This window comes from Lepisosteus oculatus, chromosome 2 (genome assembly GCF_040954835.1).
Source record: "Lepisosteus oculatus isolate fLepOcu1 chromosome 2, fLepOcu1.hap2, whole genome shotgun sequence".
In the NCBI taxonomy this organism is placed as follows: Eukaryota; Metazoa; Chordata; class Actinopteri; order Semionotiformes; family Lepisosteidae; genus Lepisosteus; species Lepisosteus oculatus.
This window is the reverse complement of record NC_090697.1, coordinates 23,655,088-23,674,905: the sequence shown is the minus strand read 5'-3', so window position 1 is coordinate 23,674,905 and position 19,818 is coordinate 23,655,088. Positions and strand designations below refer to the sequence as shown.

General features: G+C 39.2%; 1 protein-coding gene across 1 annotated transcript in view; it reads right to left on the bottom strand.

Annotated features, from left to right (window-relative positions):
• cnsta (consortin, connexin sorting protein a) overlaps positions 1-18,816 on the bottom strand; it is a 50,984-nt gene extending 32,168 nt beyond the window's left edge. Inside the window, exon 1 of the mRNA XM_015351533.2 lies at positions 18,385-18,816. The gene's annotated coding sequence lies outside the window, so the exon portion shown is untranslated. The remainder of the gene's footprint in view (positions 1-18,384) is intronic.
• Between the last annotated feature and the right edge of the window lie 1,002 nt (positions 18,817-19,818).

Genomic DNA, 19,818 nt, shown 5'->3' with positions numbered 1-19,818 from the left:
ATAATTTACCAGGAAAATGATCATTATTGAAATTATCATCAAGTAATTGTTCTCTCTTATCATATTAGAATTTAATGTGCAGAAAAGGCCTTCAAAAAAAGCTTTAATCTTCAATTTTATATTGTAAATATAATTTAGAATATGATAAAAGTTTTCCTTAATAATTGTTTGATTCTCGATTTATAGAGAAATATATGAAAAATACCTTTTATTAAGAGTTAGATAAATTACTATCACTGCCACAACTTTTTAACTGGCTTTATGAACAGGTGCTCAGTTTGGTGCATCCAAATTTGTTTCAGGTAGATAGATTTTGAAAATCACTGTGTACTTTTACAAGACAGAAGAAGGATGGTACCCCCTCTGAACAGTAAATGTCTAATTTAAGAAACACAATGTTTCAGGTGTGGAGAATCAGTATGGAATCAGTATGGAATGAACCTATTACTTGTTCCTTTGCAGCCTACGCAAATTTAAGATTTAAGATACTACTTGAAATTGACCATTTAGATATTTAATAACTTATAAAAATAATGTGCCAATCTTCATCCAGATCTCAGACATGTGGTGATACTTTCACAAAATTTTGTTTGATCCAATATGATTTAGACATAAAAAACTAAAATAAAACCTCCAGCCTAACCTTAAACCGGCCATGATCTTTGCACTATATTACACTACAGTTTAGCTGTGTTCTGATTCATTTTGCCTGATGTTGCAGGAGGCAGGAGAAATGGGAGACTATTCCTGTATTTGCATACAGCTGCCACGTTATCATTGATTTGAAGAAAATGAACTTGAAATGAAGAAATTCTTGACTGAACATGCTGCTCTGTTATATACATGATACCTGGCTACTCAGGCCTTAAATTACAGGCAAGAAGTGCTCCTGGGTGCATTTTGACAAGATGAGCACATTAACTTTTTGTGACATGAAAATAAAGTTCCATTTTCAAAATCATGTTTCTGGGTCTAATATATTTTCAACATACAACTCTAGTCTGTCCAAGAAAAATATTAATTCTGCAGCAGAAACAGGGCAGCCAATCCGGGTAGCAGCAGCCGTTTGACTAAAATAGTGATGTATCAGCAAGAACGTCTTTCATGTACACCTTTGGTATGCTGATATAGTGTTGCGTCAAGAATTACTTATAATGAAAAACAAGTCCCAAAATTATAAAGTGTAGAACACTTATCTAACCTGTAAAAAGAGGTGTATGCCATTTTTATACTTTACTATCAGAAATATTCCTAGGCATAACTGTTCTATACTAAAATAGCATTTCATCTTCCTCCTGTTGTAATTAATTGTTTGTCCTCTTACGAGCTCTAAAGCGTACTGTTTAAATCATGAAAAGGGAAAGCGACCCTTTTCAGTCAACATTGCCAGACACAAAGCAGTATGAATACGTTTGCAGAACCACAAACGTATCACATTCTCACCCTGCAGCAAATTAATAGTGTGAGCTTCAGAGTACAATACAGCAGGAAAAGCCTTACCCAGCAACCATTTATTAACATTGTTAAAATTCTTCCTGTCACAACAAACCCTTAGCATATAGTAGACTGCGCACTGTGCAGTGTGTCTGCTGCTCCATCACTGTCTTCCAAATTGAATTCCATCAAAATTTTCTTATTGGAGGCACAATATGTAGGTTATGCCTGTCTCAAAATGAAGAAAAGCAAGTGCCCTCAGTTTGAAAGGGAAAGATGGTGACGGAGCTTAGACAGTTAATTAGGTGGTTGCATTTCAAATAAAACAACTAAACCCTCCCCCAATATAATGCATCTCCATGGATTACTCATGTGGCTATATTTACCTTAGATTACAAGGCTTTGGTTGCTGAGGAATACAAATTGCATGCCTGATAATAACCAACAACCCACAACTGGGCTGCAAAAAGTCTAATGCATCAGTATCAAGTCCTTAATCTGGACGTGTGCACTTTGAAACCAGCCAACCCTCTACTACCGATGGCTGTTGAATAACCTCTTTTAAAATGTCCTGTCGCACTAAAGCCAAATTGAGATTTTCAACAAGGCCCCCTGTAGAATGTATAAGAAGGGTCATGAACTCAAAACAAGAACAAGCTTGTAACTGACTGCCAGCCTGCTTAAGAACTAAAACAAATGTTTATTTTAAAATGTTATGTACTTATTTTACTTAGGTAGAACATCCTAGGGTAATAAAGGTACTGATATAAATAATTAAGCAAAGTCAACCTTCTGAGTCACTGGAATATTCAGCACATCCTTCAGATTTGCTTGCACTTTACATCACCCAAACTAAATCTTGGTGATTTATCTAAAATCTATCTGAAGATTTCAGATATCAATTTTCATAATCCTTCCTTCCATATTTCTTTACCATTTCCTATTTGTTATCTTTAGTGATGCATACATGCACTCTCTAGTTTTATTTCAAAATATAAAGGAACAAAATTTATACAAATGTATAAAGCTTCCACATTGTATATTAGAGCCTCCTGACACATTTTCTCCATTCCGCTGCGAGCTCAGAGTACAGAGTAACATTCCCTAATGAGAATACTACGTGCTTGAGGAGCATCATCTTTCTCTCTTATAAAAAAAGTCATTTATCTTTGTTATACCCACCCAATTTGGAATAGCTAGTTGTGATTTTTTTCATGGCTCAGGTTGCAGCAGAACATCTCTCCGAAGAGAATAAGGAACTGCAGCCTCCTTTTAACTCACTGCAGGCAACACCAGAGGTCAGTGCTGGATGAGAGGCTCCTCCCTCACTGACGGTACCGCAAGCCTGGAAGTGCCTGCAGGGGTCGCTGTACATCACAGAGAGCCCTCCAGTGGCCCAGCACACCCACCATAACTTCAGTGACACTCAGCCAATTATCCGCTCCTGCTTTGGGAATCCAGTCGGCTACTGAAATGAACGAGGCTCGAACCCGTGATCTCAGAGCTGAACCCTCACTCAGCCAAGTGCCTTTACTGGCTAGGCCGTGCGCAGTGCCCTTCATCTCTTTTCTAAAACTTGTTGGCACTTTTGAATGACTTGACACCGAGACATCAATGTAATCATTCGCGATTTTGCATTCAGAAAGCAAAACTCTAATCTTTCAGTTTGGAGTCTGCATACAAGTGCATGCAAGTGCTCACAAAATGATACACCTAATGAAAACTATTAGCACATCTCCATCTATTAAGCGTACATTTACAGACCCTAAAAAAATACTGAATATTACTGATTAATATTACTGAATGTGCCATAGCCTTTTATTGTTAAGACTTTTTGCAAAGAGGAGACTGAAAGGAGTAAGGTTTCTGTACACGACTGAGGCTTAATATTCTGATTGCAGAAGCATCCGCTCAGTGTAGTACTTTGTACAGCACTATTTTTAGTGTCCGTTAATTAACACTACATACTAATAGTAATCTGTAGTGCTGTACAAGAATATAAAAAGTTATGAAAACTCTGAACAGTACCAAAATAATTTTACTCTGATCTCAGTGAGATCTGGGTAAAAGCACAGTACAGTACACTGGGTAGTAAAGCCCAGCGAGATTGTGGTAACATTCAGATCTTATAAACATTTGAATTCCAAAGTGACTACTGTCCCATTAAGCGTAATAAAAGCATACTGTATGCTAGAAGTACATTTTCTTAAACATATATTAGATTCTTCTTCTAAGCAACATTGGAAATAGCAGGAACGATATTGTAGTGTTAGCCTAATTTTAGATTGGAAAACCTGAGGCAGTTGAATACAAAATAACCCTGTTTGTACTGTAGTTATTTTTTTGCTGCAATCCAAAATACATTCAATCCATTCAATATGGTAAAAAGAAATTTCCCAAATGAGTATGAAATGAAAGGCCTAGATTTTAATGAAGAGACAAGATGAATCACCCTGCCCAAACCCCCATAGCAGACTTGACAGCAGCACTGGCAAGCTTGAGAGCCACCCAGCTACGATCACATAACTCACTGTTTTCAATTCATAGCTGCAAGCTGGTCATGAAGAATCCCTGATGTGTATCAAGGCGCTGATAATCTGCTTCAAATATTATTGCTCTGCTTCATCTCACACATTGGTGCTAAGATTAATTCCGTTTTAAGTGAAGCAGTAATTAATGCTCTTAATCAGCTGTATATTATTGAATAAACAAAATCCTCGTGACTGGGATTTGCCCCGAAATCATCACGGCACCGAGCAAAACGGATTAATTACACCAGGGTCATTTCCACTTCCTCGTTTCCTCGCTCCCTCTCCCCCAGGCTCTGCAGAGGTAGATTCAGTCTTCTTTATTCAGAGCCCAGGTCACATTTACATAGCTGAGGGAATAAAAATTACTGGTGAATACTGAGCTAAAAAAAAGGCGGAAAGAGCTGCAGGGTGGAATTCAGAAAAAAAAAAACATTTCATTCCCACAAGTGCTGTTTTCTACAATTGGCCAACAAAAAAGAAAAAGACACAAACCTAAAGTGAACCGAAGAAATCATTTTAGGACTGTTGCGCACAAGTTGTGAGTGCTTTATAGTGCTGTGATGTTCAGTGCTGCTGTTGTGCAGCTCAGGGGTCCCTCTGTATGGAGTCTGCATGGTTCTCTCTGTGAGCATGATGGTTTTCTCCAGGCGCTCCGATTTCCTCCAACCTCCCAGAGACGTGCCAGCGAGGTTAGTCTGTCTCTATATAGTCTCTGGGTCTCTGTCTTTATATAGTTTCTGCCCTGTTTCCAGGATAGGCTCTGGGTTGCTGTGACCCTTAGCAGGAATAGGCTATAAGCTCTTTGACAATTAATTGGTGTTTGTAATTACTGTTAACCATGCATGCATGAAAGAACTGATGATTTTAACTGCATGCTTTCCAAAGACTCTTTTCAAATAATAATTATTTGGAAAACAGGTGTGGGACCAATTTCTTTGCAATGATTCACTGAATCTGTTATGCTTTCATCATCCGGAAAATGCAGAAAATCGAGTTTTACATGTCCATTACATTAAGTAGTGCTGCAAAGTTTAAAAAGAAGTGAAAAACTAAAAGCAGTGTCATTTTCTGAAAGAGCTACAGATAGTGGACAAAAACTAGAAACAAAAACCGTAAGGTCACTTAATAGGGTGTGGGCCCCCCATGTTAGGGGGGCTGCCTTTGTCACTAAAGCTCTGACAACCAGGTCTGTCCAGTATTTTTATACCTAACCCTTAGCACGCTGGGACGTTTTGTGCTTAATTAAAACATCAACCACACCTTTATGGAAACCCTTGCTTACAGTCTACTCAATGTCCCTCATTTACCCAACCGTTTCCATTTTTTCTGTCCACTACCTGTACCACACTCATAATTCTCTGCCAAGATAAAATGGCAGCATACAAAACCTCAGCATGAGCAGATAACCCCACTGTTAAAAACAGGAGTATTTATAACACTTACTTACGATGAAATTATTTATTCTAAATCGATCACCTTGTTGGTGGCTCAGATCACTGCTATTGAAAATGTGGCTCAGTTGATGTGGTGTTTTGTTTGCCCTGTCTAAGTATGTTTTGTCCCCTTTTTTCTCTTTGTCATTTGTTTTTGACAAAAACACTGCAATGCACATTATGTATCCCTGGAGGGAAGAAGTGTACGTGATCTGGTTTGATCTATAATTGCGTCTGTGTTTCCTCCCCTGTGGGGTTGGGGTTTCAATAAATATAACAAAAAAAATAGTTAAAAAGAGAAACCCAATTCATAATATTTAATGAAAAAATGTATTAATAACCATGCAGGAAATTTACAGGATTACTGATGAGTATATTTCCAAAGAGTCTTGTCTGTTGTATCATTGGAGAACCCTGAAACTCGGAAATGGAACAATCCACGTTCTTCAAAAGGCCTGACCTGCTCTTTACACTGACAGATGGACGTACAGTACTGGCCAACACACTTATGAGTCAGGGTGAAGTTATTATCTGACGTAGAGAAGTGGGAAGCAGCATTGCTGTATATTATCTACAGTTGAGATTGTGGCTTTTCCATTTTTCCACTACCTTCTTATCCAGAAAGAAAAATGGCTAAATAATGTGTGCAGCAAGAAGAGTCTTTCTGTTGATGGCACATGTTTTTTTTTAAAAACTGCTGTCTGTTTGTTCTTCACATTTAGACAATATATGTTACCCTAGACATACAGTACAGTATCAGCAGCATGCTGTAGATAACCACTGATATGAACATAAATATTGAAACACACTACAGTGAAAAAGCAGTTAAAAAAGTAGGTTATCTACTGTATGATATCTCTGTTCTCTAGTTTTAAAAAAAAACTAGAAACTAAAAAAAAGGCTACAGCCAAATCACAAATCAAGGAACAGATCACACAAAGACACAGAGAACCACCACTGACATGTTTGAATGATGGAAACAGTAGACTGGTTTGGCTCAATCATATAGCAACAGCCCTGTGATCTTTGAAGAGCATATTACATGTATCTAAAGCATGAAGACATGAATTAATAAAACATACGGGTGCAAAGCAACCCATGCCATGTGGTAAATTCTAAACCTTTTATCTGAAGATTTTTGGTGCGTATCTACATATGAAGGTTTTCCTGAAAATCAACAAATAACCCAAAAATATACGGAACCAACGGACATCAGGTAAATGCAACTGTGTGTTGAGCACTGTCTAATGTATGCTATTCTAAACACGCACTACTCTTTCCTTAGCCTCTTGAAACCCCATAGAATACAAGTGTGGGTATTTTACATTGGAGAAATGCATATAATCTGATCCTAACAGAATCAAGAAGCACAGATTTGGACAAGATGTCAATGGGCTGGAGAACCCCTGCAGGCGGTGGGGTCTTGTGAAATGCTACACTGAAAGAAACTCCAGAAACTAGCTGCCTGCGACCCAACCCCCACTGCAAAAGACATTACAGTGATCTAGAGTTCAACAGGTGCAGGCTGCTATACCTGCGTGACAGGAAAATGTCTTGCAGGAGCAGCCAGAGGCACAGAAGATGATGCAGTGGAGGCACAAATACGGCTCCCGCCTTCATGGAGGCTGGGGTTGGAGGAGCTGCCAGGTGGTGGCGAATTCCAGGCTGGCGGAGGTCATGTGCGAGCTCAGCATGAGAGCCTGGCTGGAGGAAGGCTGGCCGTGACTGTGAAGCAGGAGACCCGGGCTGTGCTGGGAATTATTCTGAAGGAGAGTTAGAGCTTGCCCGTCATGCTGGTCCAGAATGAGGGAAGGTCAATCGCACACTGGAAATCTGGGAGAGGGCAGAGCAGGCAGTGCAGCCAGAGGGGCAGGAGGCAGATCGGTCTCACTGTACGTTAGGTAGGGGCACTGGAATGGCCATGGAGGCCAAAGGCTAGTCTTGTACAGGAAACAGACTTGCAAATATTTCCACATGTTTGATTTTTCCCCCATCTGTTCTCATTCTGCTGCCTTGTGCCTCTGCTGGAGTTGTGGGTACAGGGGGGTGTCTGCAGAAGGCACGTGCGGGCTCATGGTGGGGAGTGGGTATAAGGACACCTGGTGGATTGAGAACCTCAGGTGAATGGGGTTTCGCGAAGCTTTCTTTCCCCAGAATAAACTCCCCTGGGAGCGGAAACAAACCGGAGTGGGCTCCCCCGCCTTCAGGAGCCCAGGGGAGAAAGCAGGGTTCATGTTTATGACCTCTTTTCTGCTGACACTTCTCATTATCCTCTGCCAGGTTGTTCATATTTGTGCTCTCTTGCTCTAATCCAAGTGCTTAAGGAATACTCCACAGCTGGATCATTGTGATTTGATTATTTTTAATGCAGAACTGTTGTACCCCAGCATGTGTATTTGGTTAAATCACAGTTTGATACTACATGTACTACTGTACTGCGTTATTACTTAGGTCTCCCATCCAACAACATGCATGAGCGTCAAAGGACTTTTTAAGCATTACCAGTATTATATACAGGCTTGTGTGTCTCATGGAGAGCAAGCTGAGGTATGCAAAAGGACAAACTGCTAATGCAAGAAACAGTATATGGCTAATAAAGTGATCTTATCTACTAAAGGAACATAATGCACTTCATACAGCTGCATCAACATAAATGTATTACATACATATACACAATTACTAGGCTTAGCATAAACTGACACATAACTGATATAAAACTGGAAGGTTGTGAATTGAAATCCAAGGTAATAACCTCTTGTTATATCCTTGACCAAGGCACAATATTTCACCATAAGTGCTCCAGTAAAAAGACTTGCTGTATAAATGTGTGGAATGGCTTGATGCTCTGGATAAAAGGGACTGCCAAATAAATTAGCAATCAGATGAAAAAGCAGCAGATTCTGTCTTGGAATGAAGATGTTTGGTGAGAAAAACAGCAATTCTGAGACAATTGTTTTGCATGGAGGAAGTGGTGGCCAATGATCACACCTTGAAATTATGCTGATAAGCATTGTGCAATTACAAAATAACATAGAAAAAAAGACAAACTGATGTCATGTCAGTGAGGCTTTAAGGAAATAAAACTGTTAGCGTCAAGAGTGTCTCACAATGATTGAGACAACATCACCAATTTCTATACATTTGGCCTTATGTGTCCATTTTAGCAGAGCCATTCTTCACAAAGCGTACATTTTTTATTTCATTTTTATTACTTTATTGCAACATAAAAGTAGTTCACAAGGCTTTAATTTTCACGGGCATGTGATGAAAGCAAGAAGAAATGCTGACTATGACAAAAATTTGAGAAATACAATCGAATCAAGCAGTACCACCACATGCCATTCACTGGATACTGTAGTCCACATTCATGTAAAACATCCATTGCAAATGAGAGATTTCAGATTTAGGATTTATTTCTTGCCTTTAGCCATTAACAAAAAAACTAAAGATACAAAAGACTTATTTATTGACAGGCATAGGAGAAGCAAAAGCTTGCGATATGAGCTATAATAAATCAAGTATAACTCAATCAGAAGAAGGTCCAGTGAAACACTAAGTGGAAATTCAACCAGTAAATGTCTGAACAGCACAGAGCCAATGTTTTAATTATTAACAGATGTAACAGAAATACACAGCGTTTTAAGACAAAAAACAAAGGAATAAACACACAAGACAAGGAAGACAAAAAGGGCTGTAACAGAATAGCATTGGGGGAGGAAAAAAATCTCATAGAAGCCCTACACACAGTTTTGCAAAACCCATGCATGCAGGGCTGAATTAGGCCAAGATCCACTAATAACATTCAGTGACCAAAATGCCTACCTCCACGTGTGATTGTGATTCCCTTTTTACCCGACTACTAAAATGGGTGCCTTTATTCTAATTTACAATATAAAACTAAATATTCAGGTGGGTAGCTGCGTCAGCATGCGTAGGCTGCAAAGGAACAAGTAATAGGTTTATTCCATGCTGAAAAAAAGAAGAAAGAGAACACAACGTTTCGGCCGTGGAGCCTTCTTCAGGTGTGAGAGAGACAGGGCAGTAGGCAAAGGTAATGTAGCGGGAGAACAAAGGTTGGGAGGGAGGAGGAGTGAGAGGCGGGAGCAGGGGACAGAAAGAGAGGCCAATCAAGAGGTGTGAAGTCAGAATGGGTGCAGAGAGGTGTGAAATGGAACTTCCAATGAATGGAGAAAATTTAAAAGAACAGTAATCTGTCGTTAAGGGAAGGGAGAATGTGTGATCCTAGCTGCAGAATAATTTTAGTTTCGGTGGTCTTTCTGATGTATGAGTTCGGAAAACCGTCTTTAAAACTAAATGTGTCCACTTGTTTATCTTGATTTTTCAGTTCATTACGAGAACACCGTGACAAGATTTTTTCCCCCAGAAGCTCTGCTTTATGTTTTGCATAAAACAAAACCAAAAACTACAGCAGCGGCCAAAGCACTATAATTTTTCCTCCAGTAGTTCACATTATAATAACCAGCTACATGGCTTTGCCCTCTGTATGAAACATAAGATTCAATTTCAGAGAGCATTAGGAGTCAGAGTGGTGTCTTGCCGTGAGCAAGCTGCTAAGAACAGAGTCCTGGAGACAGACACATCTGCATACCAATAATTCCAAACTCCATTTCAGAACACAGTGTTGAAAATATCCCACATCCTACAGCAGGCAAAACTCACATTCTAATAGAACAAAATAAGATGACAACAAAAAGCCAGACAGAATGTTATGCTCTTATGTTTCGGTTCATAAGAGCACTGAGATCACAAATTAGTCTTAGCTACGGTACATATAACCACCTATTAATCTGTGCATAGTCAAGAACGAATTGACTTAATTTCATGGTGAAAGGTAGAAAGAAGGAAAATACAATATTCTGGAGCCTCTGAGTGTGGGAGAATGGAAAAAAGGAGAAGGTATGAGGCTATAGGATTGGGATAAGGAGGACAAACAAAACAGTGTGATAATGGGTAGGAGGTGGGTGAGAAAGGGATCCAAAAAGATGGAGATCTGAGAAAATGAATTCTAGGGGAAGTTTGAATAGCAGAAAAACATAAATGAATGGAGAGATCAGAAAGTAATTAGTCAACTGTTGACTGTTGAGTTGGTTGAAGGTGCGATCTTAGTTTAAAGACTTTTTAGCTCCCTATTCAAATGTATTCACAATTAGCTACATTAAATACTGAAAAGGAACCAAGTTGGAATCTAGAAACATCCTAAAACATATACATAAAATAATGTAAATATTAAGTATTGGCCTTAGGTTTTTAAAATTTGAAATCCTAATGACTTCTCTGCTCTTCAACAATATATCAATATTATAATTCCCAAAAGGCAAGATCTATCCAGTCAAATCTACAGAAATACAGTACAAGGTATGTTACACCAATGAGGCAACAGGAATTAAGAGCCATCATGGTATGAATATTCTGTCTGCAAGAGGACACCCCAGCGTGAAGATGAAACTGGTGTAAGCACTGTGCCTTCCTCAATCAAGCATTTCAGCCGAAGTCTGGTTTATTTCATGCCCCTTATGGGAGGATGGAAAAATCACCTTAAATTAAAATATAGACTAAGGCATTTCCTAGAACACAACTGACTAAACCCTCTCCATTATAGGCTGTCTGCCATTCACCTACAGTCTTCTTTTGTAGAAATGAATCACGTCATTGGGCAGCACCCATTCTGTAGCTGAGGAGAGGAAATATTAAAGGGGAACTCCAACACTGTTTTCATATTTTGGGGTTAGAAGGAATCAGCACTGATGACTGCATTTCAAACCTCCATAAAAGTAAAATGTACACAATAATTAGTTAAACCTATACCACAAAATAGACGACATTTCTGGGTATGCACAGTGCCATGTTCTGTGCTTCAGAAAGAGGCAACAAAACTTCCAGTGATGTGTGTGGCCTTACAACATTGTAAACTAGCAGGCTTGTGAATGCATCTCCTTAAATCTGATAGAAATATTGCTTTCGATTTCAACATGGTTTTACCGACAATGACTACTTACTTAACACTGTATGTACAGTAGATAACGTTGGAACATTTCTACAGTGAAATGTAGGCTGCAGAACCTGTTTTTATTCACTCGTACATCACATTAGTCATTACGGAGACTAGTGAGGAGGAAGTCATCATGTTGCAAGTCGCCGGAGCTCGAACACGAGTTTGGGACAACGTGGAGACTTGCGGTACTTTCACCAAGTTCACAACTTTCTGCTTGATTCAAAATTTGTATTTTTGTGTCTATAAAGTCAATGAATGTATTTTGTTACCAAGATTTAATAACTGGTCAGATAAATTAGGACTGCAGTTCCCCCTTAATTCCGTTTGAAGGAGGAAACACAAATTCTTTTAAACAAGCAGAGAACAAGAGAAAATCAAATTAATCTAGCATTTACTGTTGTGTTTCCATTTATATATTTTCTCAGAGTACAGTGGTTTTTGAAACCTCAGTTGTCTTGTTAAATTTATGTTACCCTAAAAGCAAATGCAGCCAAGAAAATGTGTATTCAAGCACTTGCTTTTGAAAAAGTGAAAATAAAAGGTTGCTTCTAGCATTTAAAAGAACTTAAAAAGTTGAGCTCTCACCCAAAATTACTGTAACTCATGGGAACCTTGACACCTGGCAGGTGCTGAAGATGAAGGTTTATTAATCCCTCAACTGAAGACATTAGCTCTTTCTAAGCCAATTTCTTCTTGTGCTCTGATGGAGATCCAAAGAGATCCAAAGGGAAATACAATAAGGTCTTTTTCTTTTTATGGAAATAATAAAAACCATGTATTTCTCAGACCTCATTATTTAGGGCAGACCTCAGACCTGACTGAATTCTCACAGATGTACCCAATTAAGTCCGAAAATAAACCTCGAATCCCAAGCACTCATGATAGTTGAGTCACAACTGGAAACAGCATACTAGTGTCCTGCAAATGTCTTCATGCTCTGAAAGCAACTAAGCAATGAGAAAAAATCCTTATACAAACAAATTCAGGATTAAATCTGCAAATGTGCCATACATTTGCAGGTGTTATTGTGACATCCATTAAATGTTTGATAAACTCTATACTTACAGTATTATATTGAATATTGCGTTTTATTATAAAGAAAACATAATAAAAATTTGGCCAAATACACATTTCTGGGTATGCTGAATTAAAAGAAGTTAGTCATTCTAGTTTTCAGTAACTCCTGTGACGTGGCAATGGTGAACCAGCATTTAACAGCTTACGGTCTCCTGCAGAAGTATTTACCTCCTACTAGTATTATCCCATTGTGTTGAACTCCAAAGAATGCAAACATTTTTTGAATACTTCTAATCAAAACCTGAATGGTCAAACTGAACACTTTTATAGGTCAAAGTATTTAAATGTAACCAAAAACTGCAAAGCAAAACGTGTCGTTGGTGATGTTTAACATCTTTCACCTATGGGAGTGTTCAGTTTTTTGCTGTTTGACTGCCATATATTTTTCACACTATATTTGGCACACTGTCATTCTTGAATATACCAAGATGGACACATGACTAATATTATGTTCTCACACAAACTGAGAATTTTTTCTGTCTTGGCAATTACTAAACCGACGTAATTGTAACTGAGCACATTTTTAATCAGAAACAAAGCTGATTGTAATCTGCTCCTCAAAAAAATCAGTGATGAATTCTGTTCAAGGACAGTTTAGCCAATTAACTTCATATGTGGTAGGAATCATTCTAGTGACAATGCAGTAACAATAATACAGTTTAAGTGGGCTCCTGGCTAACCTGCATTTGAAGCCCAACTATCCATTTTGTTTCTAAAAATCAGTCTAAAATCATATTGGGAAAGTCTACATTGACTGACTTTAAATCTGGGTTTCATCACACCCTCACCTTCGGAAGGGAACCTCACATTGGGTGCTTAACAGCTTGGCAAAATACAATTCTTAACACAAGCTGGTCTTTTAAAATCTGTTTGACCATAACTGTGGCAGATATCAGTCAAGTGGCAATGGAACACAGAAAAGGAGCATTTTGGTGTTGGACACTCAGATTTTGCTAGAAACGTTCTCTTGGGCATTTCTCGGTAGGCTGGACTCAAAAAAGCTAATAATAATTTTTAAACATTCAACTACTCTTGTGACATAGCAATGGCAAACCAAAACTAACCAAAATGCTTTAACTATGATTAATGTTCCATGGCTCAGACTAGATGCTTCAGTATAATTGTGTTAAGCATCTTGTTCTCTACAGTATATAATGAATGGGGCCATCAACAAAATAAATATCAGGAGCTCTTAAATCAGTTTTGACACCATGTTACCACATCAAGTGACAACTTGTAATGTATATAAACTGTAGAACAACTATTCACTTCATGGAGGGTCATGATCTGAAGATCTTTTAAGTATTTTAAGAATAAGCCTTCCACAAATTTTCAGAAACACACCCAAATAACCACAGAAAGATCTTATTCAGCTTTATAAACAAAATGTTTTGGTTTCTGTTGGTTTTGTGAAAGGGAATACAGAATGATACTAGATTTTTTAGATCACTGACCAAACAGCGTTTAAAGAAGAGTTGTCAGTGATGAGGATGTTTCGACGAGCAGGAGAATTGTTATGGGTGACGTGATGCTGCAAGATTCGAGCTAGCATTCAGAGGCAGGTTTAAGTGTGATGAAATGTGTCATGTTTCAAATAAATCGGTCTGTCAGTTCTTGATATTTTGAAGGTTGAGAACAAAATGGTAGCTAGGCAGCCATCCTGGTTCCACACAAGAATCCCATTTCACCGTATGCTAACTATACAACTGTCACAAGAATGATAGCTATGAAGCTGGGAATTAATTTGATAAATGTTTCCTTCTAAAGAAAAATAACTTTTTCTCACACACAAAATCATACAAATTAAACTTAAAAAAGTCATCCTGGAGATGACTGGTCATTGTAAATCTAAACAGTGCAGTTTAGTGCAGCAATTTGAAACCACTGCCTAAATCAAATCCATTTTAGCAAGGCAACAAACTTAGCAAACGATAGCATTTGTTGAAAAATGGGTTTATAGTTCTTTCATGATGATTAATTGTATTCAATTAGCTTCCATGTTTAACCTTTAGTGTTACTATTACTGTATGTCGATAATAAAGGATACCAAACCAGAAGTCTTACTTTTCTATTGTAGCTCGTAAACAACTGTATGAGAAGAGAAACAACCAGCCACTAGCAGGCGTGGCTGTTTGTTCCAAAAAGTTAAGAATCCAACACATCAGGTTTCTTTGGACATATAGTATGAGGTAATCTTCACAATGTTAACAGCTGACAAGAGCTTGAGATTTCGAGAACTACTTTGACCCTCCTTTCATGCCATTTTTGCATAATATTTGAACATGCTTTTTCAAACATTACTACAGCTTTTTATAGAGTGCTTAATGTTTTCAACCCATCCTTCCATGTCGTAATATTTTTTGTGTCATAATTAACAGGCCCTGAAGCACAACCTAAACATAATATACCCTACCTTAATCAAATATTATATATGGAAAAGATATATATATTACAGTCTTCTAACATTTGCTTCATTTGCTAACATTAGGGCACAGTTCAGGGGCCTGTGGATTCATGTAGGAGTGCTAATAAAATACAATTGCAGCCATTTTTGGTGCAAATAATATTAACTTAAAAGCACTTAAGACACTTAGGTTGCTAAGCAGACTACGCATAAATGGAATTTAGTAACAGAATAGTAGAAGCATAAGGTGGCTTAGAGGTGTAGTAAAACTCTGTTTCCATACCAATGAAGGCATTTCAATGAATGAGTTATTTCAGTAGATTTGAATAGGAATGGTGCTGCAATACCATGGTCTCCTTTCTCTGTCACTGTTCAGTGACGACTGCAAGTATCTGAATAAAAATGGCTGACCTGGCACAAACATGGTCAAACTCTTGAGTGTCGCAGTCACACGCTGGGAAAGCTGCAGGAGACCTCTGGTCAACATTGGCCTGGATAGCTGCGTCAAGGTGCCAGCTTGCTGCACAATAACATGAGGCCACACGGTGCCAAGCACACTCGTGAGTCACCAAGTTTAAGGCACTGAGGGTGAGACCTGCAGAATCACAGTCGTAACCTGGCACCCTAGTCATTTCTCTCTCTTCAGACCCTGTAATAATACCCATCCCACAAACAATCTGAAGTGAACCATGAAGTGAGCCCGGCATTTACGTCTTGGCATCTGTATCATGGTGGGATACCATATTATTCATCAGCCATATTATTTGTTGTACCAGTTGCAACATACAAGTAAATTCATTAGGACAGGTGCTGTAGTTATCTTATTCAGTGAAATCAGCCATACATTTTCTAATCACTTCCTCCGATCCATGGTCTCGGGGCAGCTGGCGCCCATCCTGGCAAACCATGGGCGGAGGCAGGGTACACCCTGGACAAGAAGCCAGTCCACTGCAGGGCACACACACAGATATTTCCAGGGTGAGCTTTCCCAGAAGCCAGTTGACCTACAGTACCAGTATGTTTTTAGACTGTGGGATAAAACTGAAGCACCCAGAGGAAACCTTCATAAACAGGGAGAAAACACACAAAAGCCACGCAGCTCAAACCCAGGGCCCCAGCATTGCAAGGCAGCAATGCTAAGCTACCACACAGCACTGCGCTACTGTGTCACCCCATTGAAATACTCTTCACACAATAATGCACTCATGTCCACCCACGAAAACACCTTCTGGGTGAGGCAAATTAAGCAGTTGTTATATAAACATGAGCAACAGGTTTAAAGGCCAATGATACATGATTATGATGTATATAAACTGTTATTACGTATGTACTGAACAAACTTGTTTCTGTGCTGCATAGTACTGTTGTCCTGTTTTGTTTTCTCTCTGACCCATATTTTCAAACTGACAGGATATGATGTGTTGCTCCCATGAAACTTTCTGCTTTCATAAACCCCAGTCCAGGATGCTCCACACATCACCATGAAATCAACAAGTTCTAAAGATTTGGAACAATTTCAGACATTTTTTAATAAGTAATTTAAAGATCATTTGACACCAAAATCTGAGTACTCTTCAGCTCCAAAAGGAGCTCGGTTTAATTGAGGAGATTATGTGTCTAATTCATGAATAGGTCATATCTGCCCCCAGTCTTTAGAAACAGGTGACCCATAAGATGGACCAAGTTTGTAGAGCCTTTTGATGTATAGATGGACATTCTAAATACATTTATAGCACTGGTGTGGAAGTCCAGTGGGAATGTCTGAATGCTTCAATTCAGGATGAAATCAGTTGAAAGTAGTAGCCCCCAGGAGATGTGGTATACCATAGTGGGTTAGCCTCTGGACTCACGACTGACACATTGCAAATACAAATCCCCACTCCTGGCACACCTTGAGCGAAGTATGTCCTCTAGTTCACCCAGCTGTATAAGTGGGACCCTGGTATTATTGGGGAGTAATCCCTGCAACAGACTGACATCCCATCCGTGGGGGAGTCACATGCTCTAGTCCACTTAAATTTTTGGAAGTCCTGCCCTGATGAGCTGCTGTAGCTCTGATAGAAGGTTTGTGGGAGTATGGAACAAGCAACCCAGCCATGCAGGTGAAGCCGATAATAGTAGTTAATAATTCCTCATACTTATATAGCGCTTTTTTTGGACACTCCACTCAAAGCATTTTACTGGTAATGGGGACTCCCCTCCACCACCACCAGTGTGCAGCCCCCACCTGGATGATGTGATGGCAGCCATAGTGCACCAGAACGCTCACCACACATCAGCTATCAGTGGGGAGGAGAAAAGAGCGATGAAGCCAATTCATAGATGGGGATTATTAGGAGGCCGTGATTGGTAAAGGCCAATTGGAAATTTTGACCAGGATGCCGGGTTAACACCCTTACTCTATTTGAGGAATACCTTGGGATTTTTAATGATCACAGATGTCAGGACCTTGGTTTAACGTCTCATCCGAAGGACAGCGCCTTTTTACAGTAAAGTGCCCCCATTACTATACTGGGGCATTAGGACCCACACAGACTGCAGGGTGGGTGCCCACCACAGGCCCAACTAACATCTTTTCCAGCAGTAACCTTTGTTTTTCCCTGGAGGTCTCCCATCCAGGTACTGACCAGGCTCACACCTGCAGAGTTTCAGTGGGCTGCCAGTTGTGAGTTGCAGGGTCATGGCTGCTGGTAGTCTAGTTTCTTTCAACAAACGGCAGAATTGGATTCTTGGGTTAATGAACCGCTGTCAAATGGGTTAGGTGGGCCAAATAGCCTCCTCTCCTTTTTAACCTTTGTATGTTCTTATGAAATAGCATTGTATGCAATCCAGATATGTAAACAAACCTATTCGCAGTATGTGTATCTGCCCTTCTCTTTGTGTACACGGATTAAACTGTAAACTGGGAATTTCGAGAGACATTTATATGATTATGAAACTAAATATAAGAGATCAGTTTCTCTAAAACAGGAGATACTAACCATACAGTACGTTTTCATCTATTGCCGTCTAATACGACATGCATCACTATGTTACAGTTTTCAACGTCATAGTGGAGTACGAAGCGGAGAGTAATCTTCCTGACTGTACTGTAGCGACAGTGATGGTAACGATAACGATACAGTGCTTTAATAGGCTCACCTCTGATACAGCCAGACCAAGTTTTGATCTTTATTACAAGGTGAAGGTGACAAACCAACATTTCAAATGTTTAAAAAGAGCGGGATATAACTCAGCTTTGTATTACGATACACCGCAGTCTTAAAGGAGCAATGCGGACAATCTCTAGGTCTTACATCGCTTATCCGTTGTAACGATTCGATGTCACCTTTTACAGAACCCGTCATGTACTGAATCCAATGCATTTAGTACAGGATTGATGTTGTGCTATTACGCGTTTCTGTGATGCTAAACATCAATATACCATGGACAATAGCAAAACGAGTCCAGAATGAAGTTACTCCTCGGATATGAACCTAAAGCTTTACTTACGCTTGTGACGGATTCAGTGGATTTGTATCACCGGCTGTTCATTTGCAGGGATAGGAGCTTTGCAGGAACTGACATCTGGCGCTGTGCTGTCGCGCTTCCTGCTGTTCCGTGTCTCTATCCGGGCATTCTCAACACTGCACTGCACTGCTGCTCTCCGGGCTTCACCTACACGTTTCTGGAGCGGGCGGGTGCCATCTTCTGGACCGACTGACTCAACTCACACAGTAACCATACCACGCAGTTCGAGAAAATCCTTCAGGATTACCTAGTGTCCTCATGCGGTGTCGCAGTCTTCCAGGTGAACAAACGCTGAACATTGTTTCGGTTGTTTTTGCGCGTCATGACATTAGACGACTCCGCTTGATTTATTTATACTGTGAGCGAGGGCATGTACTTTCAGTTTTTAGCAGCAGACTTTCTGTGCGGTACGGTGGAAAAGACAGAGGGAGAATGGTTTTTGAAATACGGTACAATATTATTGTGTGCACTAATATTTGTATGCATCCAAACCTTATACTCACCTCTCTATAAAGCCTGTACTGTAGGTTATCTTCACAGGGGTGATTCATTCTCTATTCATAAAAAAATCTTTACAAATATGAAAGAATTGACACAGGAACATATATTTCTAAAATACATCACAAATGTTGATATCATGGACAATCCATTGATCTGTATTGTCCAGTCTAAATGTTGAAAACAGTAACATTAGAGTGTATCTACGGTTGTTAAGGAAGAACACACCAAGTTGAATTTTGAGATTATTACAGAAATACCAAAGATGACCGATGTATTTTAATGCAATATTTAATAACAGGACCTATAATTATCATATAGGTATTGTTTATAATATAATGCCAAATGAAATGTTATCACAGCATTTAAGAATATACTTTAGGCCTACTGGAATATTGTCAGTACTGCGCATGGTACAGATGGCAAAGTCCCCTATTGAAATTCATCTGCAAGTGAGAAGGAGCACTCCATAAACAACCTGAATCTGAAAGAGCAAATAGTTTTTTTTTTCAGGATATTCCACCCATCAGTTCATTGCATGTTCATTAGAATATAGTAAACAGTTTTTTTTAAATAAACTGCTCTTAGTCACCTGAAAATAATCTTATTTGGTAAGTCCGTTTCTGTTTGTTTTCAGAGTAAAGTGTCACTGGGGGCCAAATCAGGGGAATTATGCAGGAAAATTTAGTTTTTAAAAACCACACTCCCTGACTGCAGCCTGAAGATTGAGCACAGTGATGCCAAATGATGTTTTATGCTCACAAGTACAGAATGATATATGCAGCAGTGTGCAAAAACATCAACTACAAATACATAAAGGGAAATGAGGCGCTAAAGAGGGTTTCTTATGAAAACATGTTAATTTGACGTTTACATCCTCAGACAATATGTGGAAACAAATAAAAAGGCAAACAAAGT